At 45.0% G+C, this 17,872-nt stretch overlaps 1 long non-coding RNA gene across 2 annotated transcripts in view; it reads left to right on the forward strand.

Annotated features, from left to right (window-relative positions):
- Positions 1-17,145, forward strand: part of LOC126526306 (uncharacterized) — a 75,300-nt gene extending 58,155 nt beyond the window's left edge. The window contains exons 3-5 of one of the 2 annotated variants that reach the window (XR_011895956.1): positions 4,637-4,719; positions 11,245-11,322; positions 16,916-17,145. This is a non-coding gene — a long non-coding RNA (uncharacterized lncRNA). The remainder of the gene's footprint in view (positions 1-4,636; positions 4,720-11,244; positions 11,323-16,915) is intronic. The other variant, XR_007598512.3, reaches the window with a different exon arrangement.
- The last annotated feature ends 727 nt before the right edge of the window (positions 17,146-17,872 follow it).

Below are 17,872 nucleotides of genomic sequence, written 5' to 3' on the forward strand. Positions count from 1 at the left end.
CTGACCGCCGCCGTGGTCAGTTGCTTCGCAGCTGCTGGGGACTGAGGGCCGGGGTTTATTGTTCGGTTCATATAGGAGGCTGTGGCCAAGTACTGCACCAGGGTGGCCAATGCTGCTCTGGTGAGGGAGTGCGTTACCGGTTCTGGTCACCGGGATTAGGCCGCACTCCAGGCCTGTTTGTGCAATTTTCTCAACACACGTTTTTTTTGTTGGTATTTTCCGGTGGAGAATTGTGCGGCACCGGGATTTGAATCACGGTCCTCTTGCACGGGAGGCGGATACTCTACCGTCTCCGCAGGAGTTAAATTAAAAATTAAATTATTGGGTTTTACGTGACAAAACCACTTTCTGATTATGAGGCACGCCGTAGTGGAGGACGCCGGAAATTTCGACCACCTGGGGTTTGTACAAACCGGCGGGCACCAAAGTAGAGCAGCAGCTTCCACGTTTGTTTTATGCGAAAGATGTTGTGTTGCTTGCTAACAAGCCCATTGATATGCAACGTCTGGCTAATTTCTGTGGACGGGAAGTTGAGCAGTGGAGATTAAAATTTAGCGTTAGAGAAAGGAGTTGCATGGTATCAAATGAAACCAGTTAAGAGGCAGTGTTAACTGTTTTGTTATTGCCTATCAGGGCCAGGCAGTAACTTGGTATAAGGATAACCGAAGGCAATAGGTATACGAAAACACAGGACAAACAATATAAAAAGGGAAAATAAATGGGGCCATAGTGAATCGCAGAGCGCTACAGGGACACAACAGGTACAAGCTGCTCTGTGCTTTGTGGAAAGGTGTAATGGTTCTAGGACTTACATCTGGAAGTGCGGTTGTTTGCGTCCAGTCAGGGGTACAATCAAGACTCGATGGCAACCAAAGCGCAGTGGGACGCCTCGCAATGGGCGGTCACGGGAAGACTACAAAGAAGCAGTGCAGGTTGATATGGCTGGGCAAGTTTTGATATGAGGGAAGCTCAGAGTAATATTAAGCTCAGAGTAATATTGATTACGAAGGACGACTGAGAAATATCGAGGCAAGTAAATGGGTTGCTAGAGTGTTCACATACTGATACGGCGAAAACATTGCTTCACGGTGCTCTAAAAGAACTGAGAACCATACAAGCAAATAGGAGACCGGTGTACAAAGTAACATATCAGCAGAGAGCGTCAAACGCAAAGTCAGAGATGCTGAGACAACCTCATGGATGCCCTCAATGCAAAAGAAACCTGCTTTGAGTAACTACGTAAGAGGAAAACATGAAATCTGGAAAGAAATAATTTATGATAACTCAAAGGGAATCTCTTTACTTTCGAAGCCAGAGCTTGCTTATGAAGCGAGGTAGAACAAGGAAGATGGAGGATGCGCATGCTGTCGTAAAGCTACGGAAACTATGAAACATGTTTCCGTGCATTGCGAAGATATCTAACCAGCATCGGTTTGGGCTCTCCTGGCCTCCTTGAAGCGCTTGTGCTCACCAATGGCCGGGGGAAAGTGAAGACGCCAGCAATAGTGAATAGTAAGAGGTGATAGAAAGTTTGGTGGCAGAAAAGTAGGGAGAGACAAACACCGAATGAGCATAAAAAAGTTCCCTATAGTGCTTACGAAAGGTTCTGGGAACTCTGTTTTTCCTTTTTTTCTTTTTCTTTCTTTTTAATTGCAGGCAGGATATTAGGCAAAATGATTAGAAGAGCCTGGTGGCCCAACATATCGGTTCTTTTTTCAAAGGGGTTACTTACCGCACCCAGCCAACGTAGGTAGCGGTACAAGGTGAATAGAGAAGTCTTCAGAAATAAAGGAATACTATGGATATGTATAAATATTGATACAATGAAAAATGTGTATTTCATACCGGATGAATTCAAGAAGGCTAGGTGACTGTTTTCACCGTCCAGTTTCAAAGGGAATGCCAATAAATGAGCATCATCATCATTGGCATCGTATCGTGCCATTTGGCACGCGATGTGAAATGCGCGCCGCGGAGCGTCGATATTTACAAACTTTGCATTGCAGTCCCGTTTATTGCGCCAGGTGTCCCTGCATGTAGCAGCTGCAGTTTCGTGCTGCATGTAGCTGAATCTGTTTAACTCAAACAGGCTTGGTGATTGTTTTTCCCCACTCCATGTCGACATGAACGGATGCGAATAAAGTACAATTATTATCATCATCAACAGAAACGTACCGTGCCACGGGTCAAGAGATGTGGCTTGTGCGCCACGTGCTGAGGATATCCGTGTTTGCCCTGCGGTGCACGTTATGGCGCCTCCTCGCAAGGTGCGAACCGCTGCTGAAGAAGCCAAGCGCAGAGCCACGCGTGCGGCTGCAACCTTGCAAGATTGGGCTCAACAGATCGCTGCGCAGAGAGCAGGACAAGCCGCCGCACAAGTCACACTTAGCCGTCAACGCCGGGCTGCAAGCTCACATCGTTCTCGGGTAAACCACACGAAGACCTCGTAGTGCGTGACAACGAAAAAGGAGCTCCTGCGGAGCCAACCCTCCAGCTTACGCTGTGACTGTGCTGCATGTGCTGCACAGGCCTGTGACTTTCTTTAACCAGATGAACTGCTTTGATTTGAGACATTTAGAGAAAGCAACAAGACGCCAAGAATTTAGAAAAACACTTAATGGAATTATTGCGATGTTTCAGTGATGCACTAACTCGCAAAGTTAATTACGTTTCTGCAGTTTATTTTAAGGTGTGTGGTTGGCACTATTTGGCGTACGAACCCAGACATCATATTCTCACAATGGTGATGCACTAACCGTTATGCAATTCCACCTAACTGCCTGCAAGCAAGCGATAAATAATAAAATCATGTTAAAGGCATGCTATTCATATAAGGTTTCTTTTTTTTTGCATGAATACAACGTGTGATGTACGTTTTACGTTGCTCTAGAGTTGCTGGTGCGTCGCCATCAACCATTTCTACCTTTAAATGTCCCACATAAGAATTTGTGAAGTATAACGATGTTACCACGTATTTATGAGTAGACCAACAGTAATATTGTAGAAACTATAGAAAATGCTTTTCAATGCAAGCGAGTACCTAATACGGAACGCACAGATCAAAACAACAAACTAAATGAACTTTCAAACTATACTTGCGAAGTCGATAAGGTACATTTCATGATGACCACACAAATCCTTGCCAGCGTGCTATCGAAGCTGACTGCGCGAGGATGATAACAGTGGTGGTATGGCGACGACCACGGACATGACAGTGTGAGAACGAAGCAGCATGACCAAGACGGCATAAGGACAACTGATCACCATAGTGTGACGATGGCGGTGATATGGCGGCAAGGGAATGACGGAAGCAAGGCATCCATAACACAATGACGGCAGCGTACCAGCGCCTTTTCCTCCGCTCGCTTACTTCGCAAAGGCCAGATACTCACCCCCCCCCCCCCCCCCCCGACCCCTTTGTCCGAAGCACACCCTTTAAGATCATGCGGATGTCACGTATTATGCATCCATGAGAGTAGGTTTAAGCGAAGACGTGTTCACCTGACCAGATAAAATGGTGTATCTGGACAAGTTACCCGCAGCGCACCGTCCGCCTAACCAACGAGCAAATGCGGCACTGCACCACAAACAACCACAGCATGTAAGCATTCCTACACCACAAAGCTCCCAAGAGGCAGCATTTGTGTCTCAATGTTCTTAGTGTTCGAAGACAATTGTACACTGCTACTCGGTTGCGATAGAGCAAATGCATTTATATAAAAAATGTTCAGCTGCCAAACATAAAAATTGGCGGGGAAAGAAACCTATTCTTGTTTGAAGTAAGCAATGAGAATTTCCCGAGCATCTTCTCGCTACTGTGTTATTGACTTACACAGGCTACGCTATGGTATTTCTTTTCTTTCCTTTTTTTTTGAAATTACGGGCGTTCAAGCCAACGCGGTTGCAAAATTCTACTCCTAGCGCTCACCCTTTATCTTTACACTATACCTTTTCCAGTTACCAGGCTATTTGCAGAGTTGCGTAATGCCTGTAATTGTGATGAGCACAAACGGTTAATAGAGTTTTTGAAGGCATTTCATGACTGTTTCGCCAAGTGTTTTACGAGAAATGCCTAATTTGACCTCAGAGCGCATCACCTGAAAGAATACCACTGCTTGTACTGAAGGTACAAGCAGTGGTACCAGTGGTACCATTGGAGATACACTTTTGTATCTGCAATGGTGCCAGTTATTCTATGCTACAACAATGACGCGTCAATCGCTTTTCCAATTTTCCATTTAAAAACGTGATTCTGCTACGCTAAGCGGGTAAACACGTTGCATGCCAATTCACCCTGGTATGTACAAAGGAAGACTCGAAAAGCTTTCATGAATTATATGCTAATGTACACTACAACATGGCTGGTATAGTTTATGGGTCATTGCAAAAAAATTAGCGGTGATAATTTCTCTGCGGTAACCTAAAGTCATATGATGTCACTTGACGCATTTCGATAATATACAGAGCCCACCATTCAGCTCTTCGTATGCGAGATAGAAAGTGGATCATTCAGTAGATGTTCTTATACGCATGGAAAAGTAGCCTGATATATGAATGACTACTTGTATGTTTGCGAACCTTTAAATTCATGACACTTCAATTTTGCTTTCGGTACTTTTATTTTTTTTAATGGCAGCTACCAGTATAACCTGTATGCTGAACTGCATAAAAACTTGGAAGGACGAGCGGGACCCGTCAGGCGTGTGAGCATGTATCCAGGTAAAGTTCCTCGTTTTAGAATTTGCAGGGCCACAGAAAATTTAAACCTTTGGATGTTAAAAGATAGGTGTTACTAAATAAATGTGGCAGTACCGCCCAATAAGCGAAGCATTCGCAGCGACAGCAAGGTTTACCCCTGCACTTGGACTCTTTCATTTAGAAGCTCTGCTGAGTGTTTCCGTAACGGAAATGTTTGCCCTGAAGTCCAGGAATTTCTTATTCAGTCCAATCGAATTCTCTTTATGTGTGTTGTACGTCTTCTTTCGTGTATTTTATAAATAATGGTGAATCATTCCTGCTACTATTAGTGCTTTCATTCTAACATTAGTTTTACCCTTTCATTGCACTTCCTTTATAGGACTCCTGAAAGGTTGCTTGTAGATGTAACTTTCAATGGGCCACCCATTTCTTCGTCAATCCCTCAAGAGAGTATCAGCCACGAGCTTGACGCGTAGGAACAAGAACGCCTCGAGTCATTAGCCATTTTATGGCTAGTCCCCTGTACTGGGTATGAGCTACATGTGGGTGGCAAGCAACAAATAACTAGACGACACCCTGACCAGTGTTCAGACATCTTAGTTCGCCATTTTGGCGCGATGCCGAAACGCAAGGCAGCACTATCTGTGCAGAAGCAACAGCGCTCTGACAATTGCGACATGTATCTTGCTAGCCGAGAGAGAGAGAGAGAGTAAGAGAGAGAGAGAGAGAACATTTATTTATAATCAGATTGGGTGACTTCCTCGTAGGGAGCCCTTCGTTCAGGGCCCCTTTGGCTCGCGTCACTCCGCGTGCCCGCCGGATCAGCCGTCGCTGGTCTTTCTGGTCTGAGCTGGTCAACGCCGTCTCCCAGGAGGAAGGTGAACAGGAAGGAATAGGGGGGTAACCCGGAAAGCGTGGGCACTGCCAAGTGCAATGATATACTGTGGGCTTTGCTCCACAGTAGGGCCAGGATGAGGGATATTGTATGGGTTGGAAAAGGTTAAGATAAAAGAGGCAGGGAAATGAATTAGCTTAAAGCCGCCTGCTGAGGCAAGCAACCGGGGCTTACTGGTTACAGTAAAGTGCTTATGTGCGAGTGGACAATTGCTCGAACGTGGCCACTGGACAATATTATTTGTTTATTTATTTCAAATCATATATACCTACGCAGCCCCGGACACACCATCATCGCAACCCCAAGCGTAACTCTTCCGTAAGCTTCGCCACGCCATCGCTTAGTCCGGCGAGGCACATCTTCCACGGCTGCGCGGCCAGCATAACCGCAACAGATACAGCAACAACTTTAGATTTAGATGCACGTTAAAGAGCCCCTGGCAGTCCAGAGTCCCCCCACTACGGCGTGACTCATAATCAGATCGTGGTGGTTGCACATAAAACCCGATAATTAAAAGAAAGGCGCCGACTTCATGATTTAGAAGCGCAAGAAGAGCCGTTAAGCAACCGCGGTGGGCATTGGCGTTTCTTTCGGCTGTGCAGTGCAGGCGCGGCAGCGTTCTGCTTGATACTGTGTGCACTCGCGTTACGTGCAGCTGTGTGCATAGCACACCATGGTGAATGCTGTGGACGAGCGGTGCGAACCTTAAACTTCAGGTTACACAGGCTATCCGTTTTTCTTCAGTCCTGTTTTCCGCATTGCTTTTCTAGCGAAGCCTGCAACTTCGGTGGTGGTGTCGGCATTATAGCACACCTTGCAGCCTCCAGGAAGCCGTCGCTGCGGCGCTGCACCATTTCCCTCGCGTGCTATGTCCGGACGTTTCACCCGCGTGGTGTTCCTGTAGCGCCGTCTGAGCAGCTTCAGCAACGCCGTCGCTGAACTTGTTATTGGCGTCAATGCTACGCCCTACGAGCCAAACTATCCAGTTTTTATCGACTACGACGAAGAGCGCCGGAGATTCGATTTTAATGCGGTGCAAGTTATACGGACGCTGACAAATTCCCGCTGTCGTTCTGTGCAGCTATCGACGGTGCATCGCCGGCTCTCGCCCAAGGTTTGAGCATATCCGGATACGTGCACTCCTTTATCTGCAAAGGCGGAGATGGAAAGTGTACGTCAACGTTCCGCTCAGCCTACTTTGTGATGGCATAGCCTTATGCCTTGCGCTGCTGGCAGGACGTATGAAGAGGCGTCTGCTCGATCGAGCTAGCTTAAAAACATGCTTCGTTGCATATTATAGAGATGCCTTTAGGTGACGTAAGCACGTAGGGCACTATATCGGAAGGTTATAGGTGTCGCATGGTTATTGCTGCCATTTCGCTGTCGAAATTCTCTGAGCGGTTCGAGCGCAACGCCAAAATAGGGTATCCCAGTCAACAATTCGCCCTTCGTGCAAAAATGCCATTTTTTATTGGGGGCGAGGCCCTACGAAGTCGCCATCTGTGGGAAGCACCTCCCTTGCGTAGTATGAGGGATCACGCGGCACGCTCTTCATAGGCTTCCCTTACGGCGCTCAATAAAAACACCACGCGGCAGCCCTCCTGGACATTTATGTAAGTACTCTCTAAACGACGGAAGTTTTTGACTGTCGATATAATAATCTTGGGCAAACTGAAAGCACAGAATCATTAACAGACACTATCTCTTTACCGAATACGTACAGTGAACTTCACTGCGCACTGTCGTGCGATAGTCTCCCGAACAGGCTTCTTGCGCGAAAGGTAGGTAAACGCTGAGAGTAATCTATGTGAAATATGTTCCTATAGTGGGCTGTCTGTATAACCAGATGGAGTATAACAGAATGAAGCCTCCATGCAGCGATCACACAGGTTCGCAGGGACCGACTGCGCGTCTGCATGCATGTCGGCGCACAATGTTTTGCTTTCGCTGTGAGCGCCTTTTGGTACCACGCCGTGAGCTTTAGGCCGCAGCATATGAGCATTTGACAGCGTACTAGTAACTATTGTTGAGTGGACGCTATCAGAACTGCTCAAAAATAATTTCGTTATAGAGACTGTGATGTGCTATCGCGACGATTCAATATTGTTTTTCCAAATTCTTGGACATTTCAATATCATTTCTCAAGTTGCATCGCATTGTATGTTTATCAGTCTTCTCAGCTTGCCATTTCGCTCTGCTTCTTTTTCGTAATCCAGTGCATTAATTCATAACACAAACATGACCATATGCCATGCTTTCTTTTAATGTGTGTCTTACCGCTCCCTTTCCGTTCGAGTGAACTTGCGAGTATCTAGCATCAGCGAGTTCATAGGCCAAACCGTCGTGACATCAGCCGTTTCATAAGCGTCTCAGTGCGCGTTTTCTGCTACTCACCGAACATCGCAGTCCCGGCGCCGTAGCAGAAATCTTCGTCGCGTCTGTGCTTGCTGCATATCCGAGTTGTAGCCAATGGCTGTCTGCCGGATCTAAGTTTCGCGAGCCAAGCTTCACGCAGCTCCTTGTCCGGCGGCTACGTGTGAATAAGGCTGACACCGGGCTCCGTTGCGTACGTCCGGCACTGCGGGACCGAGCAGTAGTCTACCATGCTGCACGCCTCCAAAGGCAGCCACTACCTATTATAGTGATTTCAAGTGTTGTCAAGTAGACGCCGAAGCCACTTTATCAGAACCGCAGCGCTGGTGAGACTTTCGTTCTCAGCTCGCTTCGGCGCTTCCGAAGCAGCCCACGCGGACGCTGTGTCCCCGTGATCCATCATGCCACGTCAAGCCGACGGTGGCGCCAGCTTTTCCAGTGGGTCCCTTACGCATTTCTTTGTAAAAAGTCTACAGACAGTCTATAGACGTATATAGACTGTCTATAGACTTTCTATAAAAATTTTTGTAAGGGGCGGAGCTCGCCTCTAATACTGACGCCCATTTTCGGGGAAACCAAATCCGGGGCCCTACGTTGCCCCGGACGCACCGAAGCACGCGCGCGTGGGCGGGTCGAGCGATGTGTTTTCCGTTCCGCCCGTCTTTGCTCCGATAGTCGTGACACCGCTGCGCTCTTAGGCTCATACATCTCCTCTATACCTCTACCACGTGACCAGCTACCCACACTTCAAGCTCAAACTTTTAATGCGTTAACATTTCTAGGATACTTCGAGTATTTTCCTTGGGCTAACTTTCCATCTATGTATGTCTCTAACCGTGTCCTTACCTCCCTCGGTAACCTGGTAGGGAATAATGGAATGAGGAACGCATCGGGCCTCTGCGCTGAGATAACATGGTTCGAAGCCAGCCATCAGACCAACCTTGGTAACTACGTATGAGGCATTGTGTACAAATGTGCCGCTCTTCAACGAAGCTGTTACACGCTCACATCTGCCACTGTAGACGGGAGAGATGGTATGCATCGCTTTTCAGTGAGGCACTTCGACGCTCACTTGCAGCCCCGGGTATGGGCCACTCGGTCTGTACTTATTTTTAATGAACTAATTTAATGCCAACTTGCGTAACTATAGGTACGTGCCACTGGGAATGTGCTGCTGTACAACGACAAAGAGATCCTTTAAGTTTCTCCGACTCTGAGCAGAATCCAACCCACGTCAGAAAGGCTCCTCAAGGACAGAAACCAGCAGGCTGCGCCACAAATCCATTGGCTATATGCCGCTTTTCAATTCACGCCTTTCATGTCAACGCTTTAGCTAGCTATAATAATATGTTCTATTATAATAAAAATGCTCTATAATAAAAATGTGATATGGCCCACGATGTCGAAGACGTCGTTGACCATATCATATTATTTTTTTAGATGTGCAGTGGGGATATAGTGGTTCACTGGAGGTGTGCTGAAAACAGTGATAGGTAAGGGGCGTGGCTATTACACGCCCGTATTTGTGGGATACACGACAAGTGCGGCCGTAGTTGTGAGAAAATATTTGCTGTATGTCAAGCCGATGTTCCGGGCGATTTTCGCTTTCCGAAGCGTTAAAATATGTCTACAATAATAGCCACGTGTTTTCTTTCTTACTTGTCCAACTGCTTTGGTCATTAACCAGCCAAGAGTGTTCTTTTTTTGTGCCGCCTAGCTAAGTCATTTTCGAAAGCGAAACGATTTTCTTACACCTGATGCGCAGTTCAGCGTGTTGCCGTAACCACGCGTGTGCTAATTTTGTAGTGCTGGCACCCATTTACGGAACGACTAGCGGATGGTGTTTTGAATCTCGCAGCCAGGCCACACAACTGCGGATACTTATTCGCAAGCACGCGTGCCTACAACACGTGCACTGCCATACATTGTGGTAGGCGTACGCCACTCGCTGGCGCAGACTTTCCTTACTTTGTAATCCGCATAGAATAAAGCGCAAGAGTCTAGTGATATACGAACTGCAACATTAAGCACAAATTATGCTGTACCTAACAGTAGCAGACTTACGTGCAGTAATCTCATGTAATACCTTCGTCGTACCAAGATTTCACCTCCAGGCCGCGTCACTTACTGGTTTTTGAGACATTCCTTGCCAATCTGAAATTATAATTCCTACTTAAATCGCGAACACCGTGCTCCATGTTATCACTCTGAATCGTGGTCACTTCATTTCTACCAACGTGACCCAGCGCATTCTGGCCAGTTGCCGTTCTCATTAAGCATTAACGCCCTGGCCGTCCAACAACGAGTTGCGGAAAAAAATATCACACAATTGATAGGTAACTATCCGCAAAACCCATCGCAGAGAGTGGATTATTGCGTGGGATGTGTTTTTATGTATGAAGCATTTGCTTAAAGGGACACTAAAGGCAAATATTAGGTCAAGCTGTAGTGATAGATTAGTTCTCGAGAATCTTGAAGGCGTCAATATTATCGTGAACAGAGTCTCAATTATCGAGAAATTGAGGCAAATACAGGACATGATTAGAGACTCGCCCGGGACACTGAAGTACTTGCCAGATGACGAAAGCACTCCTCAGTTCAATTGTGTCACTACTACTCAATGGCTCCTTGCACAAATCATGCTTGTATTGTATTATAAGAAGAAATAAAATGCTGCTTGTTCAGTTCTATTTCACTTTTAGAAAAAAGACCTGATTGAAATAACCATGACAACGACGCGGGTGGTGGAAAGGTTTCGTTTTCGCTCGACTCCGCGCCACCCACGCTTTCGCGTTTCAGTAGTTTCGTTATCGTGTAGTGCCGCGCTGCTTCTGCTGGCTTGCGAAACTCGCAGAAACCGCAAGTAGCTGAAAATTTGACTTCCATGTTATGTAGCAGGATGCGCGAACGGTTTGCGTCACTTGAACAAACAGCAGCTTCAGCGGCAAATCCGCCGCTCTGTCTTGGCTCGGAACCGCCGTCTGTCGGCCACTGTTTTACTCATCGACGGCAGCAAAGGGTTGTGATGGCGTATGCAACGTCATTTCCCCGGTTTGTTGACGGGAAATTTGAATTTCGAAAAAGGTATTCGGTCCCTTCAGATGCAATTTTCTCTTAAACTAAGTCTTTTCTTGTCACGAAACAAGCGTTGCGAGGTTTCTGGAATGGTATTTATACAGTCCACGTCCGTCGACTTAGTAAGTGCCTCTAGTGTCCCTTTAAACACCACCTGCTTGTCGCGATTAATTTGCTGCTTATCATGTTACACTTGCTTTTAGGGACACCTGCAGCAGAGTACACACTTCGCTACTGGAATAAGGAGGAGCGTTGTGCTCTTTACACTATGACGCTCATAAGTAAGTGATACATACAACCTTCTTTATTATAATAAATATAATTCTTCTTAGCATATGTTGACGTTGACGTGATACGAAGGGGCGGAACGGTAACGCAAGTTGATAAAGGCCGAGAACAAACATCTTTTGGAAATATTACGTGATCTCAGCTTCACTTGTCGAGTGCGAATAGCAGCTGCTGTATCTATAGACGTGAGTCAAGCGGCTATCTGCTCTGAGTCAGGGTCAATCGCAAAAAGACTACGGCGAAGTCGAACGTCACTGGCCTTATACCTAGCATACAGGCAAACGCATCATTTTTCACGACAGTCCTAGTAAATCAGAGCGGGCATCCACATTCATCACAACCCATTTTGTTAATTTGATTTCATTTATCCCAGAGAGCAATGATGAGAGCACAATTACAAAGACGAAAGTAAATGATGGTGACGAGCGTTCAAAATACAGCGCAGTTTTTCGTTGGCATGACGTATGAGGTTAAATAGCACTTTCAAATCTCTCGCGAAATTTACCATTTGTTACCTTACGTCCAATAGCCATTTAAATTTCTTTCAGGAAACATACCCTAGCTACTTCAGTACACTAAAACAATGTATTTGATGAATATGAAAACAGTTACCCGATCACCTTTCCTTAAAGGACATGGGAAGAAACTTTTATAATTTTGGGCACTCTGCAGTAGGCTAGGTTCTTCATTTAAGTGTGCTAAGCCTGAGTGGCACTGAAGGCGAATCGAGTGCATCAGCGCCATGGGGTATAAAATTATGGCTGCGCAATAAAGCTTTCTTAGTCAAAACTAAGCTATCACAATAAAACTATCAGCCATGTCAAACTTAACAATGGGTGTTCACTATTAAAAAATTTGAGCAGACGTTTTTTTTAAAAGGTGTGTGAATACGTTTGCAGTGTAGCTACATCAGGAACTTGGGAGCTGTGAATGCCGTAAGCTACTATGCAAAAGACTTATGCGGGGCGCAATCACTGCCAAGACGTAGTGTGTAGGAACGCCTTCAGTGTGTCGTTTTAGCTCTGCACCAGTCGCACTATTCTGGTCGAAACGTGAATTTTCAGTGTGTGTCAAGTTTGAGGCTGATCAGCATTGCTGTCACGTACACTTGTTTCGTGTCGTTGACGGTGTTTTAATGAGCATCGCCGTGAAGAAGTTCACGCAAACACAGCGCCATCGTGTCTGGAATTCCTTTGGTATGCAGATATTGTCATCCTGGTACACTATTTCGATTTTACCAATGCATATTCAAGCAAGATCAAAGTTCAAAGGAACATGTATACCTAGAGTGACGAGCAGTAGTCGAACAAAGACTGTCGCCTAAGTATGCATACGGTATTTATTGTCCTGGCTTCAGAACTACATAAACATGTTCCGCCGCTCTCTGAGTCTATGTGGCACACGAATGCTGGTAATAATTGCGTATAGCTTTTGTTTGTGGGTGAAATATAAGTGATTAGCGCATCCAAGTCCCAACTGCACATTGGTGCACTGACATGCGCCCAAATTCCTGTGGTTGGAGGGCGGACAGAGTCTTTTTTCCATGAATTGCAACGGTGAAACTTGGATTGACGAGGTTGTCTGAGGGTGACAAAAACACGCCGCTGAGGGAAATGCTCGTCGTTATAGTAATTAAATCCACGGACGGACGAACACGCAAGCAAACCTAGTTTTTGGCATTTCACTGTTGTCGTAGTAAAACAAACCTGATTTGTTGTAGAGTGGTTTGCTGGGCCAGTTGGTGCATGATGAAGGTATAAGGGGTTCCAGCAAGTACGGACAGGAGCTCAAGTAAGAAGAAACTGACAGGACGATGCTGTACTTACAACTGAAGCTTACTGGGAATACATTCCACAAATGTCCGCCACGCATGCGTATACAACCAAGAACAACCACAACGCTTACAGTCAAACATCAACGAAAATATATATACGTATACAAAAGCCTAGCACACTCCTTCCCGACAAGGCCAACAAGACTTGAATTAACATGATAAATTTGAAAATTGAAGTTTTTATGAATGATATGGAGTGAATGTTCGCTCACACATGTATGCACGCCTAACTTTGCGATGTGGAACGCTTCGCTTACATCTCTTGCCAGTTTACTGCGCCCTCTCCCTACAATTAAGACACTATCAAAAACTGGTCAGCAATCGTGCTTTTTGCAATGAAACGGCGAGTTCCCTCCTGTACCCGTAGGTAGCAAACAACAATGGTCACGCATGCGATCATTATTACAACGGCCTGTCTGTGCCAACATAGGACAGTCCGCACGAGAGAGGTATGTGATACACGACCGAAGATCCACTTTTTGTGAAAAAATGTGGTGTGCTTTTTTCCACCGCCACTAGTCGCATCTTTCTTCTCTCCTGTGATGCTTTTGCATAATCTAACCAGTTTGCTCGACGCCGAGAACACTAGTGTGACTCCATTCCTAGTGGCCACCCCGTTAAAATAGTGATACAAGCCGTGCAAAAAGGCATCAGTATGACCTTTTCTCTTTTTGAAGATTCATTGTCGTCCGCGGTTTCCACTGGTTTCTTTTTTGTGAACTTTCTAAACCCGGTTTCAGCCACAGCCATCAAAAGTGAGACCGGCTACTCTGCCGACATTAACCTCGCCTTCTGGGCTTCAAAACTCTCCTGCAATGAGTGGGTGCAGCTCTTGTTACGAGCATTCGTCAAGCATAAGGAAACTATGCCACGTTTTATTAATTTGGAGTGGAACTACTCATAGGGGACGAGCGATTTTTTCGATCTACGGCAATAATGCGAACACACATAGCTCTCAGTTTTAAATTTAATTTCCATATCAAGAAATCTGATCAAGTTTTCATTGAAAAGCTCGTACGTCAACTCGAGATCCCGGGAGGACTCCTCGAAACACATTAAAATCCTTTTCGCCTTTGATTCAAGGCTATCACCAGGTTTTAACCTTAAAAGCACAAAAAACATCATCCACATACCTAAAAGTTCGTACAATACGTTTGTCCTGCAGCTTGTAAATTACATTACTGCCAAATTGTGATAAAGAATGTGACACTGACAGGCGAAACCTTAGATCCAATGCATATACCCTTTCACTGAATGAAGACATCCTTGTTAAAGGACACTACAGTGGTTGACAGGAACTTCTCACGTTTTGGAACTTCTCACGTTTTACCTGCCAACCACTGTAGTTTCCTTTAACAAGGATGTCTTCATTCAGAGCAAGGGTATTTTCATGGGATTTAAGGTTGCTCCTGAACTGTGTCAAATTTTTTATCCAAGTTTGATGGTAAGGTAATTCACAGGCTGCAGGACAAACGTATTGTGTGAAGTTTTAGGTATGTGGATGATTTTTTTAGTGATTTTACGGTTAAATTTTTATGATAGCCTTGAATCAAGCGCGAGAAGGATTTTAACGTGTTTCAAGGAGTCCTCCCGGGATCTCAGGTTCACGCTCGAACTTTGCAAAGAAAGCTTGATCAGATTTCTTGATATGGAAATTAAATCTGAAACTGAGAGCCGTGGGTGTTGGCGTTATTGCCCTAGATCGAAAAAATCGCTGCTCCCGTACGAATCGTCCCCCTCCGAATCAATAAACTGTGGCATAGTTTCCTTGTGCTTCACGAATGCTCTTAACAAGAGCTGCACTCACTCCTTGCAGGAGAGTTTTGAAGCCAAGGAGGCGAGTTTAATGTCGGAAGGGGACCCGGTCTCACTTTTGATGGCTGTGTCTGACAACGTGTTTAGAACGTTGACAAAAAAGAAACCCGTGGATACCGCGGACTGCGATGAATATTAAAAAAAGAGAAATGGTTGTAGTGATGCCCTTTTGCATGGCTTGTCTCATGATCTTAAGAAAGTGGCCACCAGGAATGGCGTCACGCTAGTGTTTTCGGCACCGAGCAACCTGGTTAGGTTGTGCAAAAGCATCACAGGAGAGAAGAAAGATGCGACTAGTGGCTGTGGGAAAAAGCACACCGTTTTCTTTCCACAAAAAGTGTGCATCTACAGTCGTGTATCACATACCTCTTTCATGTGGACTGCCCTACATTGGCCCAGACAGATCGTTGCATTAATGATCGCATGCGTGAGCATCGCTGTTTGCTACCTACAGGTAAAGGAGGGAACTTGCCGTTGCATTGGAAAAAGCACGATCGCTAACCAGTCTTCGATAGTGTATCGATTGTGGATAGAGTGCGCAGTAAACTGGAAAGAAAAATAAGCGAAGCGTTCCACATGAAGAAGTTGGACGCGCATACATGTGTGAATGAACATTCGGTCCATATCAATGATAAAGAGGTTCAATTTTTAAATTTATCATGTTAATGCAAGTGTTGTTGCCCTTGTCGGGAAGGGGTTTGACTAGCCTTTTGTGTACGTGTCAATCTTTTGTTGATTTTTGACTATAAACCTTGTTCTTGTTCTTGCTTGTATATGCATGCGTGGCGGAAATGTGTGGAATGTATTCCCAATAAGCTTCAGTTGTAAGTACAACAATGTCCTGTCCGTCTCTTCTTGTGTTCGCGTTCTTACTTGCTGGAACCCCTTATACTGATTTATTGTGTTTGAGTATTATAAACATTACACCGGCTGGTGCACGAAGTCAAGGAATAAAAATAAGATCCCTTGATATGTCGGCACGTTTCTCCTTCATAATGTGAATAGCGTAAAGTTATTGGTGAGGTTTACTCAATTTTGAGCATACACGTGAATTCATTGGAATAGTTAGCGCCTGTACTATAAAATTTCTGCAAACTGATGTGCGACAACAAAACGGGCGATACTGCAGGGATTATTTTATGATCATCCACTGAAGTTTTAATTGTTCGTTCTTACTCTGATTGGGTCGTACTCAGACATGAAGACAACAATGGGAAGAGTGGCATGCCAAATAAGTAAAACCTACAACACGTTGTCAGCTATCAGTTACATGAAAAATAAGTCAGACATGGGAAATGGCGAAATACTGCCTAGAGTCCTCTCTTGACAAAATATTTCCAGCACGATTACACTGCACAGTAGTACAATTTTACGAATGGTATCTTGTTAATGCGAAGCGGTTCTCTTAAATTCATATTAATGACCGCACGGAAGAAGCGCTCAAACTGCGCGTAGGTAATCTTGCATTGACATGCTAAGTGCACATGGCTCAGTGAACAGCCAATAACTGGCTGTAACATTTATTAGCATTAGGCATACCAAATACCAATCACCGAAATCTATCGTTAGTGACCACGAATCGTTTTGCGGAGAAGCATGCAGTGGTCCGATAAATAGCCATCCAACAAATTACGCAGCTCTCCTGATTATGACGTCTATGTTGAAAACTTCTGCTCGACTAACAAGTTGTAACTGCCGAACACATTCCAGCACCGGGACTTTGGGAAGAAATGGCGCTTGCTATCGTGTATGCAAAGCTACTAATCAGCTTATTAGCGTAACTCAGTGGCATAAAGGTGGAGCCTGTCAAGTTCCATCAGGCAATGTACGCCTTCGTGCTTACAGTATATTCCATAGGTTATATTTTATAGATATCAATATGCGCGTCTTTAGTAAAGACATTTCTAATGGAAACATGACTTCCGTTTTCCTTTCAGACAAGGCTACTTGTGTAATGGACATATGGAATGAAAGGATTGGGCAGAAATTTCCCAAATGTTATGCAGAATATTACAAACATTGTAGGGAACATTATCCTGTTTACAGCTCTGACTGCAGAAAGGAGTGACTTCGTACGTGACAAGGACGGAGGCGGTCAGCAAGCGCAGCGCTCGTGCGAAAAAAAATGTTAATAAAAAGTATAATACACTCTTATTCGCACGCACAACTAGTATTAAAACGTTACTTCCTTCTCACGTTCCAGCCTTGCGCGAAAAATCTGGGTACTGGTTGACCGGTGAACCGTTTCGGAATAGGAGATTTGCTGCGTTAATGCGTGGTTAAATGGTTCGAAAAGGCCAGTAATGGTGGATCCTAGCTCTGAGCAGATACATTGATAATTTTGTTACAGTAACACGATGCACCGATATGAAACCTATCCTCAGCCACCTATTCTCCTAACATTGCCAACACGCCCAGAATTCCCTTAACTAGAAAATGCTGCTTTATTCAGTCATGAATATCGCACAACTGTTATACACAAACTCAAACCCAGGTATTCTGAATATATGTGATCCTACAAGAACATAGTATTCACAACAATATTTAGTATTATGGATGACTGAGGGGGAAAAATTCCTGTATCACGCTTTATACTGACGATGCAATATTTAATACTGCGGATTTGCATGTTGCCAAATGTCAATGCTAAGCTTCGCCTCTACCCTCTTTAAATGTCGGTTTAAATATCAACAACTTCATTTCTTATATGCCTGTGCGGGAGTCTTGTTTTTTACTTTTTATTAACACCACAATAGCCAATTTTAGTATGCAGTAGAGTAATAGCGCGAGGCAGAGGAAATGCCGTTACGGTTCCAGAAGACTTCGTTCAAAGGACGTTTTAGTATAATGTGATATCGTTGTAAACCTCTCTGAAATGCTATTCAAGTACGCTT

This window comes from Dermacentor andersoni, chromosome 8, assembly GCF_023375885.2.
Source record: "Dermacentor andersoni chromosome 8, qqDerAnde1_hic_scaffold, whole genome shotgun sequence".
NCBI classification, from domain to species: Eukaryota; Metazoa; Arthropoda; class Arachnida; order Ixodida; family Ixodidae; genus Dermacentor; species Dermacentor andersoni.